Here is a 24,417-nt window from a genome sequence, read left to right on the forward strand (position 1 = left end):
GCTTTACATGTGTCAACATAGAAATGCCTGAAATTATTTGGGACTACAAATTACTAATCGATCGAAAGGCAGTGACAAACAGCAGCTGATAGTAGGTAACTAGTTAATGGACGACTAAAATCGAACGTTTAAAGCGCGTTTATGTCAACAAACATTGAAAATAATTTTGCTCGTTTCAGCCATAAAGCAAATGATCAAAAGCCTGAACCATCATTAAGTGACAAATGAACAATAAATCATATATATATGCGCATATCAAAATGATTCAAATTTTGCCAATTTCATCGTATGCGTATGTATGTATAAATTGGATGATTTGACGTTGTATGGCCAGTTGACAATCGATAAACCGACAACGCTAAGACCACAGGTTACCAGTCCAAGTCGCTGGTGAATCGTTACTTTCAGAAAGCTCGCCGTTTTCGCGATCGGAAATCTAATCAAATTCTAGACATCATATATAACTGTCAAGGCAACAAATGCATAAAATACGCCGTCCTAGAACGAGACACTTTTCACTTCTCTTGTGGCTCTATCATTTTCATCTTTAACTAGAAAGCAAGATAGCGCTGTCACCATCGAAAATATAATCCACTATATCTATTGTCGCATAAATTCATACAGTCACTCTTCCTATCGATTGAACTCTTGCAAATAATAAAAAGTCAGTAACAAATTCTATCATCATCTAAAGAATGTTGCAGCTATGTGTACGGTTAAGTTAGAAATCTGTCCCATAAAACTGATACCCCTGTAAAAGGCAGTATTATACTCAATTAGTGTCCTTGATATGTCATCATAAGTCCCTAAAATTTTGGTAATGATAACGATATGGCAACCTGTTTATGCGACAAAATATATCCCGATACCAAAAGTTTTTAAGGCACATATTCTTTACATCTTGCGGGAATATCTATTATAAGCTGTTATGGTCAACCGCTTCCGGGCATGAAGCAGTAAATCTTCCATTACACTGAAAAGAATGAAATAAAGCCGGCATTGGCAACGGTGCCTAATGTAATCCCGTATTTCCATCTGAAAACATCTCCCATCGGACATCTCTTATCTTAAACATAACAATATTTTCCACCAAAGAAATTCATATTGACATTTTCGCCGTATAAAAGAATTCCAATGCAAGGCTAGAAGGTGTACTTTGTGAGATTACTCTGCAAGGAAGATTGATGATGGCATTCCAATTCATTTGACGTGTTCTGTGACAAAAATCAAAGCCATCAAAAATCCTATTTCAAAAATGAGTATGAAAAACCACCTACTAACTCCTACACCCTCCCCCGACAGGGATTCGAACCTGATGGCATCGAGACTCGCCACGGTACAAATCCTGTCACAATTGCCCGAGTGCACAGTTTTGCCGCATGGAAATCAGATTGCCCGTTGCATAATCAATGAGGCAAATTTCACAGATAAACTATAAATGGAAAAACCGGGGCTAGAATGAAAAAGATTTCAGATTGGGTAATAATGGCATCATCTATAAGCGAGCTATGGCAGGGTTATATACCGTGGCTGGTCTCGATGCCATCAAGTTCGAATCCCAGCGTGGGGAGCTGCTAATGTACTCGTCCTAGTGGACAGATTTTGCCCGATGCGGATTCTAATATAGATTATAAGCGTTCGTGTAAGAAAACTTCTGGCGTTTCGCTTGATAAAAAGTGATTCGTCATCGAACGGTTTTCGCACAAAGCTGTAATTTGTCGCCGGTACGTTACGAATCAGCTTTAACGTCAAAAATGTATGAAAGAGCAATCCGGCGACGAGTTTCCAATATTCTATAAAGTAAATTCTAAAGAAACGTTCGACCAAAAACTGATTCAATATCTCCGCGGCGAGCAAAACTGAATATCATTCTGTTCGGCAGCATCCTTTTCAGCAAGTTGGACTTATTCCAATCGGCGGCCATTGTTCGTGGATTTCATCTCGGCAATGGACATTTTAATAATGAAGCGCAACAATCCCCCGCTATGAATCAACGATTCCAGAGGGAAAGTGAAAATAATTATCTCAGTCACACTGCTCGACAGCGGCTAGAATTTTTTGAAAAAGAGTTCATCCCGACCGCAAGGTATATATACAATGAAGTCGTGACGAAGATAAAGGTGATCTTTGGAAGCTAATGATGCAGGAACTCGTACCCCCGTTGATTTACTTATAGAATATAATAGAACTGTCTCAGTAGTGCCACACCTCTACTGCGAGCGTGTGCTCACTGTTTGAACTCAGAAATGAAACTCTCACAACACATCACGAAGTCAACAAATATGTTTAATTACGATACGCTTCACACCACTCGGCTCGGCGTTAATTTTATACATGGACGACGTAATTATTTTCAAATTAACTGTTGCCATTTAGACTATGTGGGCTTGCGATGAATCGGGTTGTAATCACACGTGAATTTCAGCTCATTTGTCTAAAAGAGTCCTATGAGTATCGTGTATCTGTATTGTGTAGATAGATCGCATAATTAAACTGGTCAGATTATATTATTCGATGCTGGCACCAATTACTCCTACGATTTTGAAGTTGAGAATATAAAGCGACATAACATATACATAGATCATGCTACTATATTACGCATAGTTTGTAATATAGGGGTAGAAAGGATTGAATCATTGATGAAAACTTTGTACCGTTAGATGTTTAATGAATGGGGAATCATGTACTGGTATATGCAAGGGAGACTGATACCAATTTGAACAAAATGGTATTTCTACATGTCAGTTTGGTATAGATATTTCAAAACTTAGACTTAGGCCAATTTGAGTATATGTTTTACTTGAGGCCAATTGGACTTTTGAATTTTGGTTATATTCAAGGAGCCCATTAAAATTGAGTAGGGCATATGCCGACTCCCTTTGGAATTCACCTTACCCAGCCTTGCATTTTCTGCTTAGCTCTACTGAAGAATCTTTGATGATTTTCTGCTAATCGTGGATAAAAACATTGTACACGTTAGTTGTTTTTGAATGGGGAATAATGAATGCCTGGGAGGCTGACATCAATTTAAACAAAATGGCATTTCTAAATGTCATTTTGGTGTAGATAGTTCAATGCTTAGATTAAACTTTCACAATATCTATGGTGGCAAAGGAGAGCTCAACATGGAGGGAGCAAATCTATTGAATATTCATTCTATTTGTTAATGAACAACATCTCTATCTCTCATTCTCTCTCCGTCTCGCGCTCTTCTTCACAAATACTAAAATCCATGAACGTCCATTCTAGCGATGAATAATCTACTTCATTACATTACAGATCATGTAACTTTTTAAGCTAAAGCCTTTTCGATGTGAACTGACCGAGTGGAATACTGCCTCACCAAGTGTTAATTAGCATTTTTCATGCGAGATCCGTTACGTTAATGTCATTTCGCCGACAAATTCACGTAGTATAGTCATCGTCGCCGGGGTTGGTGAAAGTTTTCTCGAGGCCATTGTGTCAAAAATGAGATATGTACATCAAAAACTGGCCGTGCTCGGAATTTCTGAGAAACCGGTTCATCTGCCCGTGGTCATCTTTAGAAGAACTCGCCGCGGTCGAAGTGCAGTGGATGTCGCGATAAAATGAAATCTTTACCAGCCCCGGAGATAAGAATGTGCAAATGAGGAACTCATCTTTGTCCGGCGTTTGAATAGCCGAGTCTCGAAAAGTATCGACGACCATTTAATAAGTTGTAGCTTACAGATGGACCGATAGACGCCTTCAGCTAGAAAATAGAGACGCGGTGAATGTTTGCATAAAAAACGTGGCTTCGCCCACTTCGCCCGGCAGCTAAATAGTTTGTATTGGTCATCTCTGAGAACTTAATAGGAAACGACTTGAACATCACAAGAGTGCAGATTGCAAATTCTGATGGGAATCGGCGGAATCATTGATTTAAACTTCTTTCGTATACACGTATTCGGCGGATTCATCTACATTTTTATAGCCACCGTGTAGCACTTTAACGATGAAAATCGCTTGAGCCGTTGATCGGTGGCGTGGACGTCTGTTTTTCTAAGGATTACGTTAAACAGAAAGTTGAGGTGGGACAGCGTCGTGAAAGGATAAATGCGTGATAAGCATTCATGAGATGAATTTAAAAGTTGATGAGGGGGATGGGAACGGAAAAATGGCAGCTGGAATTGAAACTACACCCCATAGTCATGGATACTCTTATCCTACAAATTCTCATTTTACACATGATCACAGACGATCAGTTCAATGAATACAAAATGTAAGATAAAACCCACAGATTTAGAATCTTATCATCGAAGGTCAGTTGAACGAAATACAAGCGAAGAAAACGAGCCGAGAAACGAGAAAATGTTTTCAGCTGGTCGTCCCTGGTAAAAAAATGATCAATACAGCATTCGCTGTTTTCAATTCGATAAAATCTGCAGTGTCCGGCGTCGCTGAAAATTCTCCGATTTGTTATGCAAGATTTAACATCAAACCCATCAGCTTAATAAATAGCCTGTCCCGAGCCATAGCCCAGTTGCCATGGATCTGACCAGCTTCGTATTATCCATCATACTTTGACCAGCTCTTATTGTTCACGGCATAAATAAGATTTATGAGCGAACTTATCAAGCATAATGTGTATTTATAAACCATAAACAACATACGCCATGTGACAACCATCAAAACCGATCTCAAACTGCCTAGCAAGGTTTGATATAGCGATTCAAAACATTTAGATATCTTAGCCATTCCGCAAATCAGCACAATAGGTTTTCTAGCCAATAAAACATCTTTTTCAAGGCACGTAGATGTACATAACCGACGTTCACAATCCCTAGATTTTCTTCGCACTCCGACTGAGTGAGACCTAGAAAGAAGGAAAATGGTCATCATTACAGATTCACATACATAAGGACACAAGAGAGGTGTCAACACACATATCGATTGACACTTCACTTTTCTCAACTTTGAAATTGTGTCAGCCGTCGGCGTTCGTGAAACCCAATATCGAAATCTCTTTAAACCTGGGAAAGACAGCATCGACGTCCAATGTTTGTGACAATTTGAAGATGTTTTCGCCTTTGTGGAGATGATGCCGTGTAGCGCAGTGTGTGCTGGCCGTTTATATATTCTATGGACATTTTGTTACCATTGAGTCACACTTCTCAATGCCTTTAAACCCAATGTCCAGATGACTTGACACTTCTATTCCAAGTCACAACAGTAAACCAATAATTACAGCTGTCAATATCTCTCCGCTCTTTGTCTGAATGGAGATTTTTATCAGCAGGTTGAGAAGTATTTATCTTTTTTTCGCTATCCGTATATATCGTTAGTTGGTCTTTTGCAATGCATTCTAATGTTCACAAATAAGAAATGTAATACCCGCGATAACAGTTATCATTCCAACTGTTCGGAAAAATGAATGCGGCAACGGCGCTGCTGAATTCTTCAAGTGGATATATGATTGATATACATAAGGCCCAAGTGGAAGCCACGATCTGATACCGAATGTGAAATCAATAAGATTAGGTCTCGCGGATTTTAAATGGCATTAAGAAATGCATTCGTCAAAGAACAACGACAGAAAATTGTATCCACGCACAAGAGCATAAAACACACGGCTACCCGTTCAAAACTGGTTTAACCAGATAGAAATTTGCCTATGATTCATTAACGTCGCGACTAGTTTTTGATAATAAGAACGTGAAAAAAGTAATGATCCGGCAGGCTAGTAGTGCGCGGACTGTAAATATTTTCAGCATTTTTCACACCCGACTGTGTAGACAGCTGACGTTCGATTTCAGAAAGAGATGTCTCGGCGATGATGGAAAAATTAATTCACGTTCACCGAAACAAAATATATATGACACGCAAGAAATAGATTAGCATCAGCGGTTGATTGTTAGTTGGTGTGGACACCGGTCACTCTCATCCCCGACGGAGCCATTTTTCAATTAGCTCAAGTTCATGTCCAATTTGACATCACATGAACTAATTAAGACGTATGATTCTCCTCGAAAATACAAGCTAAGCTCGCTGGCGGTCAAAAAGTCCACATTTTCTGGAAGATTCTGAAGCGAAACTTAGCAGAAGTTTTAAGAGCTCAAATGAACTTATCGAATAGGTTCCGGCGTAGCAGGCCCGTGCCCCCCCCCCCCCCCTAAAAGTGCCCTTCAAAAAGTCATTGACAAAAACAAAAACATTTTGGTCAAAATCTTTCGAAATTTGGATACAATTTTCATGTTTTCATGTTTAAATGAAAAGTGATCGATTCTCAAATGATTCATTCAGGTACCCGGACACTTCACATTCAAGATCTGTAGGAAAGTGCCCCTTTTCACGATGATAAACTGCCCTTTTTCTTAAAATAGAACTGCCTCTCAACGAAGCTATAGAAACTACAGGAAATATAAGAAAATGTCAAACTAATGTGGAGGATATAAACTGCAGCTGTTCAACTTTGACTGGTCTCCTAATACATTTTTAATTCTGCTGAAGAATTCGTCTTACAAAACGAGCACTTTTCTTCCCGATGTTTTTCAATGCTCAATTACTGTGACTGACTTTTCCGAAGTATTTAACGCTTAATCAAATCACTTCAGGGGGAGAGTTGGATTTTACGCGAAATCGACTGAATAAAGAAACCACGCTCTCGATGAGCATCTCGATTCCAAATCCATAATATAATTGCCCGAATTAGAATTAAATTTCTCTCCGTGCGGACTGACTAACGGCGCTTCAGTTGTAATTCAATTAACCGCGTTTCAATCGACGGATCGGGACGTCGGGCCGAGAACGTCTTTGATGCCGGGCGTTAAGTGTTTAACAACTGACAGCGATGTTTAAAATCCTGAAGCAAAAAAAACCGATACACGGTCAATTAAATTCGACGCTGACGATACGGCGAATAATTACCTCAATAAACACAGACTGTATAGCCATTTAACATAATAAAAATATTGTTTCCGTGAATTCTTCAAAGCGAAAACGCAGTTATTATAAATGTTGAAGTAAAAGCAAATGGAATGTAATGGAGAACGGCGTATATATTTTTTTTATGTTCGAATTCGGGCGCAGTTCATTCGGTGCAATATTCATCGAACGCGAGATGCACAACAATTAGTATTTACGGCGCAAAAAGGGGGCTAATTTTCTTCAGCTTGCTCGATTGAAAATTCCATTTCATTGCATTCATCGTTTTGCAGACTGTGTCACAGTATGGAGGACTAGTGAAAATGTGCATTTCGCACCGGCAAATGTACAAATCTACTCCCCATGTGCGATAACTGTTAATTACCAAGTAACTAACTAATTAAAACACATATCCTAAGTCGGGCGGCTAAAGTAGCTGGAAATAAGTAACGTGCCCGAAGGGGATAATGATTATGATGCAAAAGTGACTAAACTCAATATGTGTCAGTTTAGGTAAAATATGAATTTTGACATATGGATATATGGAATCAAATTCACGAGGTGATGATCTACACTATTCACTGTCATTCATCTGTTATCACCATCTCAAGCCGGTGATATTGTTGATATTCATTTAGCCCGTAATTCGACGGTATCTTTCTCAAGGAAACTGGGTTTAGATTGTTTGTTTTTTTCGAGCGAACGAGATGAGAAGGCAGCCATAGATCGGCTAGAATTTCATTCCTCAAAGGTTAATGAGTACACGATTATGAAATGTGAAAGCGTCGGGTGTTTTAAGTGCTTCAGGGAACGTTAAGATAACCAGCTATATGTAATTCCAGAAGCGCCCGATACAAATTCATGAAATTCGGAAACGGAGGTGTTAGAATTAATGCACGGAGTTAGGACTAGAAGTCATTAGACCGTATCACAGCTGAAACACAGAGGTAACTTTTTTCATGCTGGTAAGCTTTATGCCAAATTTACCTCTTTAAGCAAATATTACAAACTATTGTCTTCTGCTACGATTGACGATTAATGCAGCCATCGTTCATTTAGAATTTTCATTTTCAAATTAATCCTGCACTATCGATACTGGTCCGTATTAAGAAATGGACAACAGTAAGACTATCAGTACGGACGGATGAAGTTATTTCGATGTCATTTTATTGAGAATTTGTATCTTCATGCTGGGGATACATATTATACTATACTACGATAAAGTGCTTTATGCATTCATGATTGAATACCAGTATGACGCCAGTAGATAAAAATCATAATTAAACTTCAGCTTACCACGTCTTAAACTAAAGCGACTTTAAAAGCGTACATACACAGGACATGTGAAATACGAACAAGCCGGTTAGAGAAGATAACATGAATACGCCGCGCTAAAACGTCGGCCGTATTTTTAAGGATTAGACCTCCTCTCGTGAGTCACACTCAAATATGATGAAAAAAACTCCACTGATAGTATTAAGCCATTAAGCTTCTTCGATTTGAAATAAAAGATTTTTTGCGTTTTACAATAAACGAGCTCATCCTATCGACGCGGTACACTTGTGTGAATCTCATATCAATTGTCTCCTTGAAACGCTGATTGCAACGCAGCGACTAAAAGGCGTTTTATATTTATGGGAATCAATACTTCTATAATTCATTAAAACAGCCATTTGCTTTTTCTCTGCATAGTGAAATATGTGTTGGTTGTCTAGCTACCTTCATACACGCGTCACGGCTGACGAGGATAGTGTGAGTTATGACTATAAACGCTGAGTTGGGAGACATTGAGGCCAATCTTTCGAAAGTCCAGCTGCATACAGAAATAATAACATTCGAGGGCCATCGATTTTGTTTTAAAGCTGCCATTTCATACGATTGATAAAAATGTGTAGGAAAGTAATCTAAAAATTTCAAGTTCTCTGTAAATTTACTCCCTGTCATTCGTTGTTTTAAATTTGTTATTCCATTGATGTCGATCGTGTTTGAAGAGCTATAGTTCAATACCAGTTTCTAATAGAGTCGAAAGCCGTTGAAAATCGATTTCGAAATTCATTTGATTAGGAAAGTAAACGTGTGGCTTCGAATTCCGAAGAGAATTCGATAAGACAACCCCGAGAATGCAATGCATAACACTATCAATAATGCATGCCGAATGAAAACAACTTCAATTCAACCACAACACACTGATTCCGCAAATTACGATGAAATGATTATTTTTAATTATTCATCGATGAAGGGGCACCGAGTCACCTTTGCCAATAAACTTGAAACATATGACGCGTTTCAATGAATTGAACAGATTTGTCAGCGAAATTGAAAATTGCCATTGTCGGCGTAATCGTTAAGCGGAAGAGACGAGGACGATGGAGTCATCCGGCGTGGCTTTTCCAAACCTTCAAACGGCATTGGCGCGCTGCGTAATAACTGGTTTGATGTATTTACAGCCATGAAAAAGCTGGCGTTAAAAGAATTTGTAAGAATAATTTAATGATTGTAACATGCCCTTCTAAACATAATTGGTTTCGAGAATTATTAAATAAATGCATTTTCCAGGGATTATATATATTACTACGACCATGCTATCTGTGCGTGCAGCAAACACACATCATTGATGATTTGACCACGATTTCAAGGCAGGTTCTAAAAAGCGATAAATCAATTCCAAGACATTAATTCATAAGGATGACCAAGCTATTAATTTTAGAAGTCAACTGCGTCGCATCGATAAGCAAACAAGCGAATCCACTTTCAATCCCAAAAAAATTTCCATCCCCGAACGAAATGAATGTTCGCACCGGTTTGCGAGGACATCGCTTAATCAGTGGACGTCGGGCGGAAAATTCAACACGCATGACTAAAATTTACGATGACCATCTTATACACGGAGTAGACACGGGCCTACGGTGAATTTAATTCAATCCTTAAGCCACGTATAGCGCGGCAACGTCTACTTGTCCAGGCGAAATTCAAATCAGATTTATTACAGCCGCTCTCACCGTTTGACCTGCGCCTGTCAGATCCGGGCGCTCAGAAAATACTCCATCAACCGATCGACTTCATACTCAATTTATGAATGCTGTTTACTTTTAATTTTCGTCCCGATCGTTCATCGCATTGTATACCGGCGCGGCGTGTGAAAAAATTGTCTCAATTCAGCTGATTTTTTATGCACAAGCGAGACACTAAGATCAGTGCGCGAGGCTTAGAATTAATGATCTCAGATAAGCCTCGATAACGTCAGCACAACAGAATGTGGAAATATTTTCAAAAAATGAACTCATTAAAAACCGACAACCACGAGCATCAACAGCCCCCCGCACTAGATCAGTTAGTTTAGAGTCATCCACTTTTTTCCATTTAATCCATAACATGAAAGGCAACGCATTATCTATAAAGCAATTTGATAAATGAATACGAAAGGCTGCGTAAAAATAGTTTATATTAACATGACGACATTTGGATGATTGAGAATGAAATTGCAAAAAGTGATAACCGTAATAGACTTGATCATCACGCAAGATTTTCACACTGACATATACAAGAATATAGGCATATATTCTATGCATATGATTGATAAGAATTTGACAAAAATATGGCTCATCATCATCACCATCATTATCATCATCATCGTCGTCGTCATTATCATCAATAAAATCGCTGGCTTTTCCATTATAGCCGACGTTCTTTGTTTGAAGACTATTAAACTGATCTGATAATAGCGTTCCCTCTTTACCCTTGAGGTCAAGATTAATGACGAATTTATCATAATATTCCTTCGCTGTTAATGATATGAAAAGAAGAATAGGTTTGTTGTAGTACGTGGCCGATGAAATCGATTTTCGAGCTCTCCAGAAATTAACAGTCGACTGATCAAGAAAAATTATATTTTCAGCACAGCTTCATTTATATATTTTGTCCATATTTCCACTATGTCCAATTCATTGTATTGATTTCCATAACGATCGCGGTCCAATTCCGTATGCATGACTAACACGCTACGGACCTAATCAGCATGGTCGGTGCACTGCTCCGCGGCAAATTTAATCCACAAAACCCATCAACCAACGGCGAAAAATTTTCAGATGGAAAAAATTTCTCAAGCTTAAGTCCGCGAAAATGACAGGCCGATCTCCGCTTGCCTGAACGTAATCTAAACGCTTCGTTGACCACCGCGATGGTCGAACATAAGCGATCGGCGTTCTGACCAAGCAAATTAAATTTAATCCGGCGCGAGTCCCATCAGTCATTTTGTTATAAGGCTGTCATAATTTCAGCAATACTGACCCGAGACAACGGTACGATATATCGACTAGCAAACTACTGGTCAGACCCATGAGAACTCAAAGTAATTTAAATGAATGTTCCCGGTCGGCTCCCGCAGGAGGACAATTCATTTGCGTTTTCGAAAGTACGGCTGCGGAGAAAAATGACCGTTGCCCACTGCAATTATAAGATCATATTTTGCTTGCGCTCGGAGACCGGCTGAAAACACCGACGCGAAGAAGAAATGTTAGCCGTAAAAAGTTGTTATTTTCAGGGTTTTTTCTAGGAATCAATTCTTCACCGTCGAAATCTCGTTACATCAAAGAGCGAAGCTACTCGATACCGGTGATGATGAACAGAAGGGTTGATGCCCGGATCGTTAGAAATATTCAGATTTCGATTTCGTGAAAAGTTGTAATACGCTATCGGGTTGAAATATCGCTCGTGAAATTCAATCGTGAAATCGATGCTTCATAGAAAATTTCGGAAGGCCGAGTTTTCTTAATCGATAAAACTAATGTAGATGTGGCTGAGGTTTAAAAATATTGTTTCGACAACGATGAACATCACCGATGCAAATTATTGATGTTAACTCTTCTTCGGCAGTGTGTAATTCGAACGTGTTGATACAAAGCCATCGTCTGCCGAGTGATGACTGCGGGATAAGAACACAACAAAATCAGGAAACAAATTCAGCCACGACTTCAACTCGAACCATTCGGCGGGCGAGAATAATGGCGCGAAAATATTGACAAGTCTCCTTTTATTCGCATCTTTCTAAAGACTTCCCTTCCATTTCTACCTGTCAGTTCAAGACGCTTCCACTTTCACGAGCTCTAGCCGTCTTTTCAAAGGGACAGCGTCGTCAAACGAACGCGTGTTTTTCGCCGCGAACTTCATTTCATCGAAAATTATCGATTACGCCGCTTACCAGTCGACGACGGCGATGTCGTCATCGCAAAATACCGCTTCCCGCTAAAGCCCCATCAATGACCACGGCAAACATTAAATCAAATTTCTGCCAGTGAAAATCAACGCGCGGCTCGGTTGTTCTACCCCCGGTTTGCATTGATAATCGACGATTCACACCAAACTTCATTTAATATCAGAGAACGTCGATACTCATCTAGCATGCGCCCGCAGCTAAATTGTCATTTATGAAATGACCAGCACGAAATGTTCAATCAAATCTCAACTGAAAATCACTTTTGTTTTATCGACTAGCCGCTGCGCCTTCTCACAAATACGCGCCGCGCAAAAATATCGATAGTCGCCATATCTCGCTTGTATGGCTGGCATACTGCTGCGCAAAGCCCTTCAGGCTCCTGAACTTCATTTGCCGGACGCCAAGCGTGGTCAACTAAATTCCCACACTTATACATATAAATCAAAGAAATCAAGATCTGAAATCGTGTCTAGGTTTGATAACGGTCGCTTTAGCTCGCAGCGTGAAGAAGACAACTGATAAAAAAAAGCGCGACGCCGTTTTTTCCTTCGAATAAGATGACATTTACTTTAGCCACATCTAATCAGGGAGTCAATTTATTTCAAATTGCCAGACCGACAAACTTTGGCAGAATTCCGATACGGAGCTCGTTGTAACACAATGCTTGATAGTCGGAAAGACAGAATTAAACAGCTCGGCTCGGTATAGCCTGATATAACATCGTACAACGCTTAGATTTTTTCAATGGCTGCGTCTATCAGCTGCAGTTGTGAAGCGAGAGAACATTTAAACATGAATTTCTATAATCGGTCTAATTAAATAGTACTTGATGCTAGTAATTTAGAGGTCACACAGTGTGGAATACTGTCAGTCATTAAAACTAACAAGCGTTAGTGTTTTAATTATGCTTTCGATGGGAGTTTCTAGCCGAGGGGTGCCGCCGTGACCTAGAGAAAGTCTCTCCCTCCGCGCGTTGGAAGCATCGTAAATGAAAAACCCTGTACAGAAATTGATGTTGTTTTATCCTGATTAAAAATTATTCTTACACTCAAGCGCACTTATTAACCTAACGAAGAAATTCAAGCCCCAGGTGTAGTGCATCAACAAAACCCGACGTTTGGAGCCCACTTGGCCGCAATGTTTCACATTTGAAAATGAAAACAATTAGAAAAACCAACTGACTGGTTTAATCTTTCTAATCTTGAACTAAATAAATTTTCACACATCTTCATTCGCCACGTGTTCCGCAGACGTCTCGATTACACGCGGAATTTCGATTTTGTATATGTTGAGTAGATGCCTCGATTCGAAATGTGTTGAAATTGTGTTTGAACGCAATTCGCTGCTGTCAACCGCGGTTGAAACCTTCCTGCGCGTTTCATCGCGAGCCTTGCAGCAATAGAACGGCAATTTAACACCCCGCTCAGACTCTATTGGATATAAGCGACGTCGCATTTAAAATGCTCATCCATTGAAGACAAACTTGACGGTTTAAATTACCGTTGAGTGACAATTTGAGCCGTGTATAATCGTCGATTCAACTCTCGCTTTCCGTCGCCGTTAAGACGAGACCGCGACGAAAGATTTTACATAGATTACCCGCGGAAAACCTCGATTAATTAGAATTCTTTCATTTAATTTCTATTCGCAGATCGGAGACGCTTCCGTTCGCTTAGAGTCCCGGACGACGGCTTAGCTTAGCACGGCGCTGAAAGTTCAGGTGAGTACAAGACTAGGATTTCAAAATCTCTCTTATCTTCGACGAAAATCATGACCAACTCGGAACTGATCGATGAGAAAAATCGATTTTACTACCAGTCATTAAAATCGCCCGTATAGACAACAGCTTTCGAAAAACTGAGATAAAAAAAGTAACCAGAAAAATGTGATCCACGTTGAAGACGATTGTCACAGCGTTGAAATTATCAATAATACATCGATCTCTAGATTTTCAATAGTAATACATTCTATAGACTCTCTACATGTAAACAACATATGTTGTAAACTTCAGATGATAATCAATAGAAAGAATAGTAAGATTTACTCTTTAAAAAAACTCAATAGCTCGCAACGTGCATACATATGTACATACATGTGATGGGTACGAAACAAAAGCGTATCGATACAACCGGTAATGACACAGAATGAAAACGAAAATTAGCTGCGTGCACAGGTCGATGAGGAAAGATTTAACAAGTTCATTTCTATTACGTCACCCGAGCGAAAAATTGATGAACAAATCGATACGAAATCTTCATTACTCAACGGATTATGTACCCAATTTGTATTAGAATTTTGCACGCATACATGTCTCAAATTAACACCCCATTCGGAGTCGAGCTTTTGTAATTAATACATTTGATGAATTCCCCGCGCCAATCAATTTCCGTATCGCGCGCACGGCATTCAAACCGTTTTCGCGGGCCCGATTTACCTTTAGAAGTTCAGCGAAATCATTTTGCTTCGGTAGACTTTTAATCACTGGGCCGTCGTGAGGCCGGTGCGAGGCCGGCTTCTTCGTGTCGCAAACGATCGTGAACGCTTGAACTGATGAAATATTACCGAAAGGAGTTACTATAAGAAAATAATACAAATTACCCCGAAGCGTATTTTAAGCCGACGCTGCATCTAATATTGAGCCCGATATTCTATGAGTACAATAGTGATATGTTTACCCTGGAAGAAATAACTCATTTACCGTTGACAATTAATATCCAATACAAACATCGATTTTTTGGCTATGAAAAGCCTGATTTAATTTTCAGGGAGGCTACTTTTGTTTGACTTTTACAAAACTTCCTGACTATTCCCTGACTTAATGATAAAAAAGAAAATTGCCTGACATTTCCCTGATTTCCAGGTAGGTGGCCACCCTGATTTTGAATACAAGGACATCAGTGGATACAATTTGTAATGTAATAATTGACAAATTATGTTCAATACTATGTGAGTGGAGTTTTTTTGTAGTAACTCAGTTAGACATCAGCGGCATCAAAGATGCAAGAAAAATCTCAATTAAGTGCTTGATAAATTACATGGCAAACATCACTGGACAGACCATAATCAAGTTCCATGTGACAAATGAACTAGCCTACTCCAACATCCCATACACGATATGTTTATTTGCTCATAACAGAATAAACAGACTTCTGACTTAAAATACATAATTTTGAATGTAACGCGTTCATGATGAGCTACAGTTCTGGTTCACCAATACCAAAACTGATATCAAATTTGATTGCATTTCAACGCTACAGTCAACCAATATTTGAATTTACAAAAAAAAATCATAATTTCTTAGAAGCACATGACTCTTAAACGTTATCATAAACTGCGAAAAACGCAATTGACATTTCATATAATTACAATTCTACTTAAATCTGCTTCTTAATAGGTTTACATTGTTTGTATTGAATGAGAAGTTCAATTGGCCGACATTGTTCTGTTCGTATAAGTGCTTTCGAAATTTACCTCAGTTCAATACGTGTGTTTTAAGGGAAATTGAAAAAATAACTCATATAAATAAGCCAATGATCGGGACGATGAACTCAAGTGAAATGGCTTCACCAAAAATGACTTTTTTTGTATCGCAAAAGCACGATTAGACGGACAACCAAAACAATTCCTTTACACGGTGAATCTTATAACCAGTAGATAAATGACATGCTCGTGATCATGATATCATCCTCAATAATGATGACAATACGGGAAAATTTGTCACTTAGATAACGCAATAAATTTGAAAAAGTCAATGCGTATGACCTCGATAATCTGTAATTGTTGTTGATCATTCGGGTAAAGTCATCACCTTTCACCCCGAACGACGGCAAAAAGAGGATTAACGCTCGCTATCGGCCGGCCATGGACATTTTCACATTTATTACTGTATTAGAGGAAACCATTATTTACAGAATATGGAAAACTGACAAAGTGAATCGAGTTTAACGGTCCCGAGACCGACGACGCGCGGCAATCACTAGATTAGCTGAAATTATAGACTGACCACGCAACCTGAACGGTCCGATAAGAGTGATTTATCAGCATCTTTGAAGCGCTGCTGAGACTATATACGCCATCGGTCAATGAATAAATTCTAACGGCGAGAATCATTTTGAAAGTTCCAAAACATGAATAAATCACAAGCGTTGGTCATGTGGAGAGAGAATCTGACAATAGTGATGAAAAACAGTCCGAAAATGTTACTGGAGCTAGTAGTTTATTCAACATTTCAACTATATTCTAATAGTCATCTTCAGGAATACTGAAGATTCAGTACAGTATGCTTGAAGATGACTATTAGAATATAGTCGAAACGTCAAATAAACTACTAGCTCCAGTAACATTTTCGGACTGTTTTTCGTAATTATTGTCGGATTCTCTCTACATTATCGTCACAAGCGTTGGTCATTTCACGAAGTAGTTTAAGCCAACTGAGAGATCACCGTTCGGCACTGATTCAGCACTAGATTCGCAAATACGTTTATCCAATATTTTCGTAGTCCAGAGCTACTGATATCAGTGCATCAGTAATGAAGGAGGCAGAGAGTTCTCAGTTCTAGTTCTTAAACTCGGGTTTGCATATAAACATAGATGAGATGATAAAGCAAATGAGAAAATCAAAAGAACATTTCGAATTGTAGACTTTCATAATCATCCTCCGACCAAAACAGTACCCGAGGCAATTTCTCTAACAACATACACGCAGTTTGCTTCTTTGAGGCGACACCAAATTCAATCATTTGCCAACCAGTGCAGCAATTATTTGAACTTTGAGATCTTAGATCGCTCTCTGGGATCATAAGACAACCTCGGCGACGCACCGGTTCATTTGAGGCCTTAAATCCTTATATTTACGACTATCATTAAAGCCGCTCGGACTTTGAAGCCCGCAAAGAGCCGAATGATCTTCTTTCAAAATTACACAATTCGATGCATAGATTGGATTCGCCCGCCGCTGCTGCAGACGCAAACGCAGATTTTGAAAATATCGCCGGTGAGTGTGTAAAAAATTAATCATCAAATGAACATGTCGCATATCGATTGCAATGACAAGATACGTATACCAAACCGGTCATCATCGCTGTAACTCATTACAGAAATGGATAGTCGTTATTATTACAGCCCCTAAGTTTGATTAAAAAACAGAACGCCGTAAATAGAAAATTTCATCTGTTATGACCGAGGAGATTTAAAATAACGTGTGTCCGGAGTCCGAGACAGATGGACGCAACGCTAATCACGGACATTGAACGATACCTAAACTATGGTTACTATGGAAACGATCTTGCCACCTAGCCAGTCGACCAGCGATGATGGCGAACGATAGCCAGCAGTTTTTCGTTGAAATTTTAAATGAAGTGCATGGTCAACACACGATGAAGCGCAGGTGATAATAAGATGGCGATTCGTCGAACGCCGCGCGCCGTCGAGCTGCAATGATTCATCTCTGGCGATCAGGATGAAAAAAAAAATCATGAATATTTATTCCAAACAAATATTTCAGATGAAACCCATTACAGAAATAGTAATTACATTTCTATACAAATAAAGCGCTGACGCGAAAATGGTTTTCTATTCAGCGTTTGAGAAAAATTTATCTCATTATGAACTGGCTTCGATACTGTTGAGGGTCTAAAATGATGAAAAAAAACCTTTTTTTACTTACCGCTAAAAATGCTAAAATTTCATCACGTTAAGTATTTTAGGATTTTTTATCGCTGTGCAAGTCAAATAGAAATGAATGAAGGTTACTTTTAAGACAACAAATTATGAATATTCAAAAATCAAATCGATTTTCAAAATAGCTTATTGCTTAAATACACAATATCGAACACTACCTGAATGATATCTGGAAGTCGTGTCAAGAACGTTCCATTTCTAAAAACACAAATAAAGAAACATAAAAAATTTACGATAAATGCCAGGGATGGAACTAGAAACCGGGAGATATATTTTTTCCTTATATTGAAAAAAAATGGTTCATCGCATAGCGGTGGAAATAAATTTATTGTTTTCTACTACATTACGATAAAAAAATGTATCACCGTAGTTTAAGACTAGACACTAAGTGATATGTATGGAAAAATGAATCCGTGTGACAACTGCTTCACAAAAGTTCTGAAATCAGAGTCACCACCACAGACAGCACAATAACAAATAAATATATTATTATCTAACCTGCAACTTCATTGGTGCGTCCAGTTGCTGGTGTGTGAACTAGAAAACATCGGGCAGCTCCATCTGGTGATAGAATTATTCAACGAACGCAGACGAGCTATTGAAATAGTCGAAGCTCATTGAATCGCTGTCAAATGATGAGAACAGAAGGTGAGAGCATCACTCTCCGTGCGGTCATCGAGGATTTTACCGGACAACGTTGACACGCGTTTCCATTCGCGTATATACACCTGCGACTAGACATTCACGGAGTTAACAACTTTTTCATCGAGTTTGACAACGAAATTGAATTATTCATCGAATTCTATATTTCAGATAAATATTAAACACAAATTTGCCGTCGTATATTCTGATTTTTATACGGAAAAGGACGATATAGTTTGCTTAAAGAGTGTTTTAAAACACGAATGCAGTTGACATGAAGGTAAGACATATTTTTCTAATATCTCTCTATCACTTTACATCCTTACATATTTCACAGGTCACAACATCGTTTTTGAAACTTAAAATGAATAAAATATTTCAAAATTTGAAATCGTTTTTTTCAGTAAGGATAGATTTAATACAGATTCAATTATTCATACCTTAAAACTTATAACATCGACAATGACATGGATTTGAAGCGTTCGAAAAAAAATTCAATTTTGAAATTGAGAACCTTTTAAACATCTATGAAGATACCTTCGTTGTTACTTGAGAAAGGAAAGCTGAAAACAAATGGTCTTGTCAAATTCCATTAGAGAACGAATGAAACTATATTCTCACTCAAACTGATGTACTGTAAGAGCCTTACATTATTTACATTGGTAAGAAAAACAGCAATGCTTTGATTCGCGAAAAGCACGCAGAAAATTAATAGTAATATTTAATCAACTGCATTTGCAAATTGGATTTTATAAATAATGCTTCGGCGCTTGCGTTATTTACTTTGATTACTTCTGGTTATTACAGGGTTAACACATCATATTGATATTTTTAGAATCTCCCTGAATACCTGGTCGAAAACACCATCAAGCATATACATATTTTTACAAAACATATTTTGCAATATGTTTTATTTTATCAACAGTCATGAAAGTTAAACAAATATCGCTAGCTTTTCTAAACACGCAACACAGATCAGCTGTTAGCGTTAGGCACCCGATGGCAGAAAATTATACTTTTATGATAAATGACAAGTAAAATAAGCTGAACTTAGCATTAGCAAACAAAATTCTGCTTCAAACGGTTGTAAATTTCATCTGAAATTATGACATGGCTGGATTGATCATAAACATCCATGAACGCAGGCCACGGTCTGTAGCTCTACCTGTTGGGAGACTGACGTGCGCCTGTCAGAAAAACTGAAACGTTGGACCGTAAATTACTACCCGACTGCACGCCTCATCGTTACTGTTTATTCTTTAAGTAAATAGATGCAAAAATGAAAAAGCAATATGAGTAGTTTTCATCGCCATCTGATACAATACAGCGATTCAAGATAGTTTTGAGTCTTTGAAAACGTCGTTCAACCTTTCAATACGACACCTAATAACAAACTTTGAAAGAAAAAAAACGTGTCAATGCGACGTAAAAACGCTATTGAAGATACTGAACGCAGGTAGCATGCATGTTTTAGAGATTGAAAAGAAAATCTTCTTCGTATTCGGGTTAAGAATATCATGTCAGGAAAATCGTCTTCGTATTCCCTTTTAGTATCAAAATCCGCGGATGATATTTGACATTTAAACCGAGACTTAGACCAAATACGAGATATTAGACACTGGGAGCGATGAAACGGAGATTATTACATCAGAACCAAGTTGAAATTATGACAACATATCAGTCGACGTAGCGAGTATCGAACTGAAATGAAAGGACATGATTATTTGAAAATGCCATTCCTCTTTTTTCGTTATGATTCAATTGATTTTCATACGGATGAACTCACATTGTACGCTACATTGTATTACTTGTGTCAAAACAGATTTTCGAAAAACGCACCCAGTTTTTCAGTGCATGAAGTGTATCGTTAAATCAATAAGCAGATTGATTATTTTAACAATTTCAATTGGGCGATTGAAAAATTGAACAGATGTTTTATTATGATCAAGTTGCATATGTATTTCGCAGTGAATACTCGCAAGTATTGCTTTTGTGCGCTGTATTCAAGATGAACTCGGCCGAGTAAAATTTATTGATAATCCATCATTGAATTCAGTAAAAATAAAACCTGACGCACTCAACATGATCAAGCGTGATCTAATAAATAGCCGTGCCGCATGCATATATGCTAAAGCAACTCTTTTGAATGACAGACAACAATAATTTTTAAGCAAATTAAAGCAACATGACCTGTACAGAGTTTCACAGTGTGACACTGAAATTAATTAAAATCTATGCCGCAATGGATTACTTATATTACTGTATATTGCCTATGTTTCCAAACAACGCAGGGAGTAGTATTAAAAAACATAGATATATATAGGCTACAATGCAACTCGTCTATCCCAGGACCTAAATGAACTGCTCGACATTTCAATTTCAAGTGTTTCAAGTGTATTTTCAAGTATAAAGTTACATTCTGTAATGTCAAACACTTGCTACACCCGGTATTTGTTAAGCCTTAGAGAGACATGCTGGCGAATAAGATTTTTTTTCAATTGTGTCGATTCTGATTAGAAATCAACGCGACTCTCGAGTGAAAAACAACAGTCGATCGATAGACGACTTTTAAGAAAAGAACTAAGGAAAGATACTAAAAAACAAGCTGTTGTTTCATCGCACATGGCACCATTTTAAACCCGATATTCTGAGTTTATTCGAGTACTAATCGTTAAAAATTATGGTCTATTTCGAATTTGCACAATTCGTTATTAGTTTTCATACACGACAGGTGACCAATGATCATTGTTAGCTTTGTAGAATGAAATCAGATTTTTTTAAAAACTTGATCATTTCACGCGGCAAACTGATGTTTTATACGGATAACATGATGTAATGACATAGGCCTACTTTAACCGTTTAAGCAGGATTTTGTTCAAATACTCAACCACAATTACAAATAAATGAAACCATTGTTAGATGATGAGCTGTTAGCGCGTTTAAATACCGCGTCTCTCCTTGTCAGGAGATGGCGAGAAATATTGGGAGTATTGAATATCTTTGATCGGTTTACTGAAAATTTCAAATGGCAGACAGTGCAGTTTTTTAACGCTGCGAATCTTTTCAAGTATCCAATGAAATTCACAAGCGATCTTATGGGAGTCGATTTCAATATGAGATGCTGAAATGCATGCAGATGATAGGTTAGTAGATGGTAGATATCATCAACATACTCATCGCGAGCCAAACACGACTAGGCAGTGCCGCCATCTGTCAATAAAATGACGAACTACTCAGTTCGCCGTAAAGCAGTGCTAGAGAATGCACGCAAAAAAACGATCATCCACAATGCCTTAGTACACAAAAACCACAATACAATGAATTCAACATAATTCTTCAATCATTCAATGGCTTTCAATTCAAATTTTACCTACACAATGACTCACCTTCCACAAATATCCGGCGAATTTTGCACCTTCGATATGTTTTTCTAGGATTGCTTCATTCTGAGTCAAAGTTGACTTACATTTTTCCGCGAAATATCGGATCAGACTTTACCTTCAGATAACAGCGCTATTAAGAGAAAATATAGTTGTATGGATTTATGACATATGGTTAGTGTGCCGTAAGTTTCTGTAATTTCAACAATTTCACAGAACATATGATAAACATTGTAGGCTAGCATAGATTTTATAATCCACTTTTCTCAACATTAGATAGATGATGATTAACTGTTATCTCTTAAAATTAATTGAATTATTGATGAAATCTTATCTCGCACGACAGGCTGATTTTCTATAAATAGAAAAAAACAGGAAATAGGGCCTATGTATGCATGATTTTCAAATGTAACTTCTTTTATTGTTTGGGCAATTACCAGACACTGATAAAAGGCAATATGATAAGCTTGTGATATAAACACAAAAGGTTTTTCATCATTTTGGTTGCCAATCTGAAAAAAATTGATAGTCTAAAAGAATCAAAATATTGAACATCTGAATATTGACATGATTGAAACAACAAACGGACATAATCTTTTCAAATAGAGATGAATCCCATGAATGAAATTCAGGATATAGGTCTAGATTCTTAAGTAGCCACACTTGCCGTGCATGGCAAGTGAGGAGGCATTATCTATCAGTTGTAAGGAATTTTTTCATTTACTCGTATTCGTGAACAATGCACTGACTGCGCAACCCACTGATCAGAGCTACAACTTACAATTTATCATTTCGATGGGTGTGGGACTAATGATCGGACTTTGAAATCATTAAAATTAGCTCAACCCGGCAGCAGCGCATCACACGCAGTTTCATGGGCGGCGCCATCTTGGCTGCAGCGTGATGCTTGTTGGGTAATTATCATCAGTGAACAGCAAGATGGCGAGTGGGATGCAGGTCGGCTACCGCAAGCTTAGGTAAACACATATTTATTCTTTTCTAAAGGGAATGACAGATCGTAGAATCTAGTCAATCCGTTATTCAAACGCTTACTCTACCCGAACCTACAGTTTTTCAACACTTGTTCTAATTCTAAACGGGTTTTTAGTTAGTTCTAAAGTTTCGTAGTAACGTCCACAGCTGTGATGATGCTGGAAGGACTGCTGCTGCATTCAAGTCATTGTGTCCGGAGTAGTACTGCGGCCTTCGAAGTGAGGTCATCATATCTCAGTAAACTGATTATGTTCTTCTTTTAATGTACTACTTAATTATTCAAAGTAGCCAATATGTTATCACTGTATTAGTTTTAGGTGTTACTGTGCAGGATAAGCTTAAATGTTAGATGATTTACAGTTATCGTCTAACAATGACGTGGGAAATTTGAACTTCAATGGCGTTTAAGTCTTTGACTCCATTAAGATTACACAATGGCTGCAGTGCTCTGTATTATGACACAAATTTGCATATCGACATGTGTGCTGGATCTAGTTCGCCGTATGGTTTAAAACGGGACCAGTGATTAGACAATTACATTGTCAATGGAGAGATTTCATTTTTTCTGTTCTCAGTTCACAATGCAATATGAAGGGGTAGTCCATTAGCCCGCACAGGCTCGTTTGAATTGAAAGGTTAAAAAATGGTCAAATGACAACAGTTGACCAGTTCAGTATTATTGTTCAGCAGTTGAATTTATTCTATTTTCAAGAACATGCACAATCTATATAGAACTAGATAGGTCTCACGGTTTATGTATTTGATTTATTACTTGCTTGAATTTTTCATGAATTAAGTCATTATGTTTTATTTGAAATATTTCCATATTTTGGATTGAAAAATCCTATGCGTTTTGCACTCAGAAACCTACGCTATAGAACTACAGTAAGGCAAATATAACTTAGAGTCTTTCTTTTGAAAAATGTTCTGTCATATTTTCCCATGTTAACCAGAATGAATAAGAAAAAATACACTTGTTAAATTTGTAGCACTCCTGTAGAGTTTAGCAAAAGGATTGTGCATTGAAATCCATAGGCTATATGCAGCGGCACAGTGTTCTTTTAAAACTATACTTACACACAAAGAATTGAATTTTTCATTTCTTTAGAATTTAATAGTAGAGTCATCCTCTAAATTCAATTGAACCTGTGGTTGTTAAAAAACGTGTTTAAAAAAAAGTTGATTGGTGCCGGTATTGTACAATACGAAATGGGTCATATCCGTTGGTTGCATTAAATTCTTCTATAACCGCCTGAGAATGACTCAGTGTGAGGTTTTTCTTCATCTGAATTTTTTCTTTTCTGTTGAAATTTAAGAAACAGTGTGTGCGTTATTTGGATATATATGCCTGGCTGCCCTAAACTTTTTGTATTAGATTTTTTGGTGCTTGAATAAAATGAAATTCGAGCTTCTGCATCTAGAAGTTTAGCGATACGCCTTAAGGAATTTTTTTGGACCATAAGAAGTGCAGGATTTTTGTCTCCTTGAAGACCATTACAAATAGTATCCATTATTCATTATTCGGTATTGTCATGAAATTTGAATATTTCACATGATCCAAAAAATATCTTTTGAAAAAGTTCCCTTCTCTTGGTAATGTCAAATAAAGTATACTTCCTATACACTTGA

The 24,417-nt window shown here is 37.9% G+C and overlaps 1 long non-coding RNA gene across 1 annotated transcript; it reads right to left on the minus strand.

Moving 5' to 3' along the window:
* Nucleotides 1-18,901: 18,901 nt before the first annotated feature.
* LOC141900619 (uncharacterized) lies at nt 18,902-22,636 on the minus strand. Its single transcript, XR_012618737.1, has 3 exons — nt 22,577-22,636; nt 21,802-21,928; nt 18,902-18,978 (listed from the first exon to the last, which is right to left on the minus strand). It is a non-coding gene; the product is annotated as an uncharacterized LOC141900619 (long non-coding RNA).
* Between the last annotated feature and the right edge of the window lie 1,781 nt (nt 22,637-24,417).

This window comes from Tubulanus polymorphus, chromosome 2, assembly GCF_964204645.1.
Source record: "Tubulanus polymorphus chromosome 2, tnTubPoly1.2, whole genome shotgun sequence".
NCBI classification, from domain to species: domain Eukaryota; kingdom Metazoa; phylum Nemertea; class Palaeonemertea; order Tubulaniformes; family Tubulanidae; genus Tubulanus; species Tubulanus polymorphus.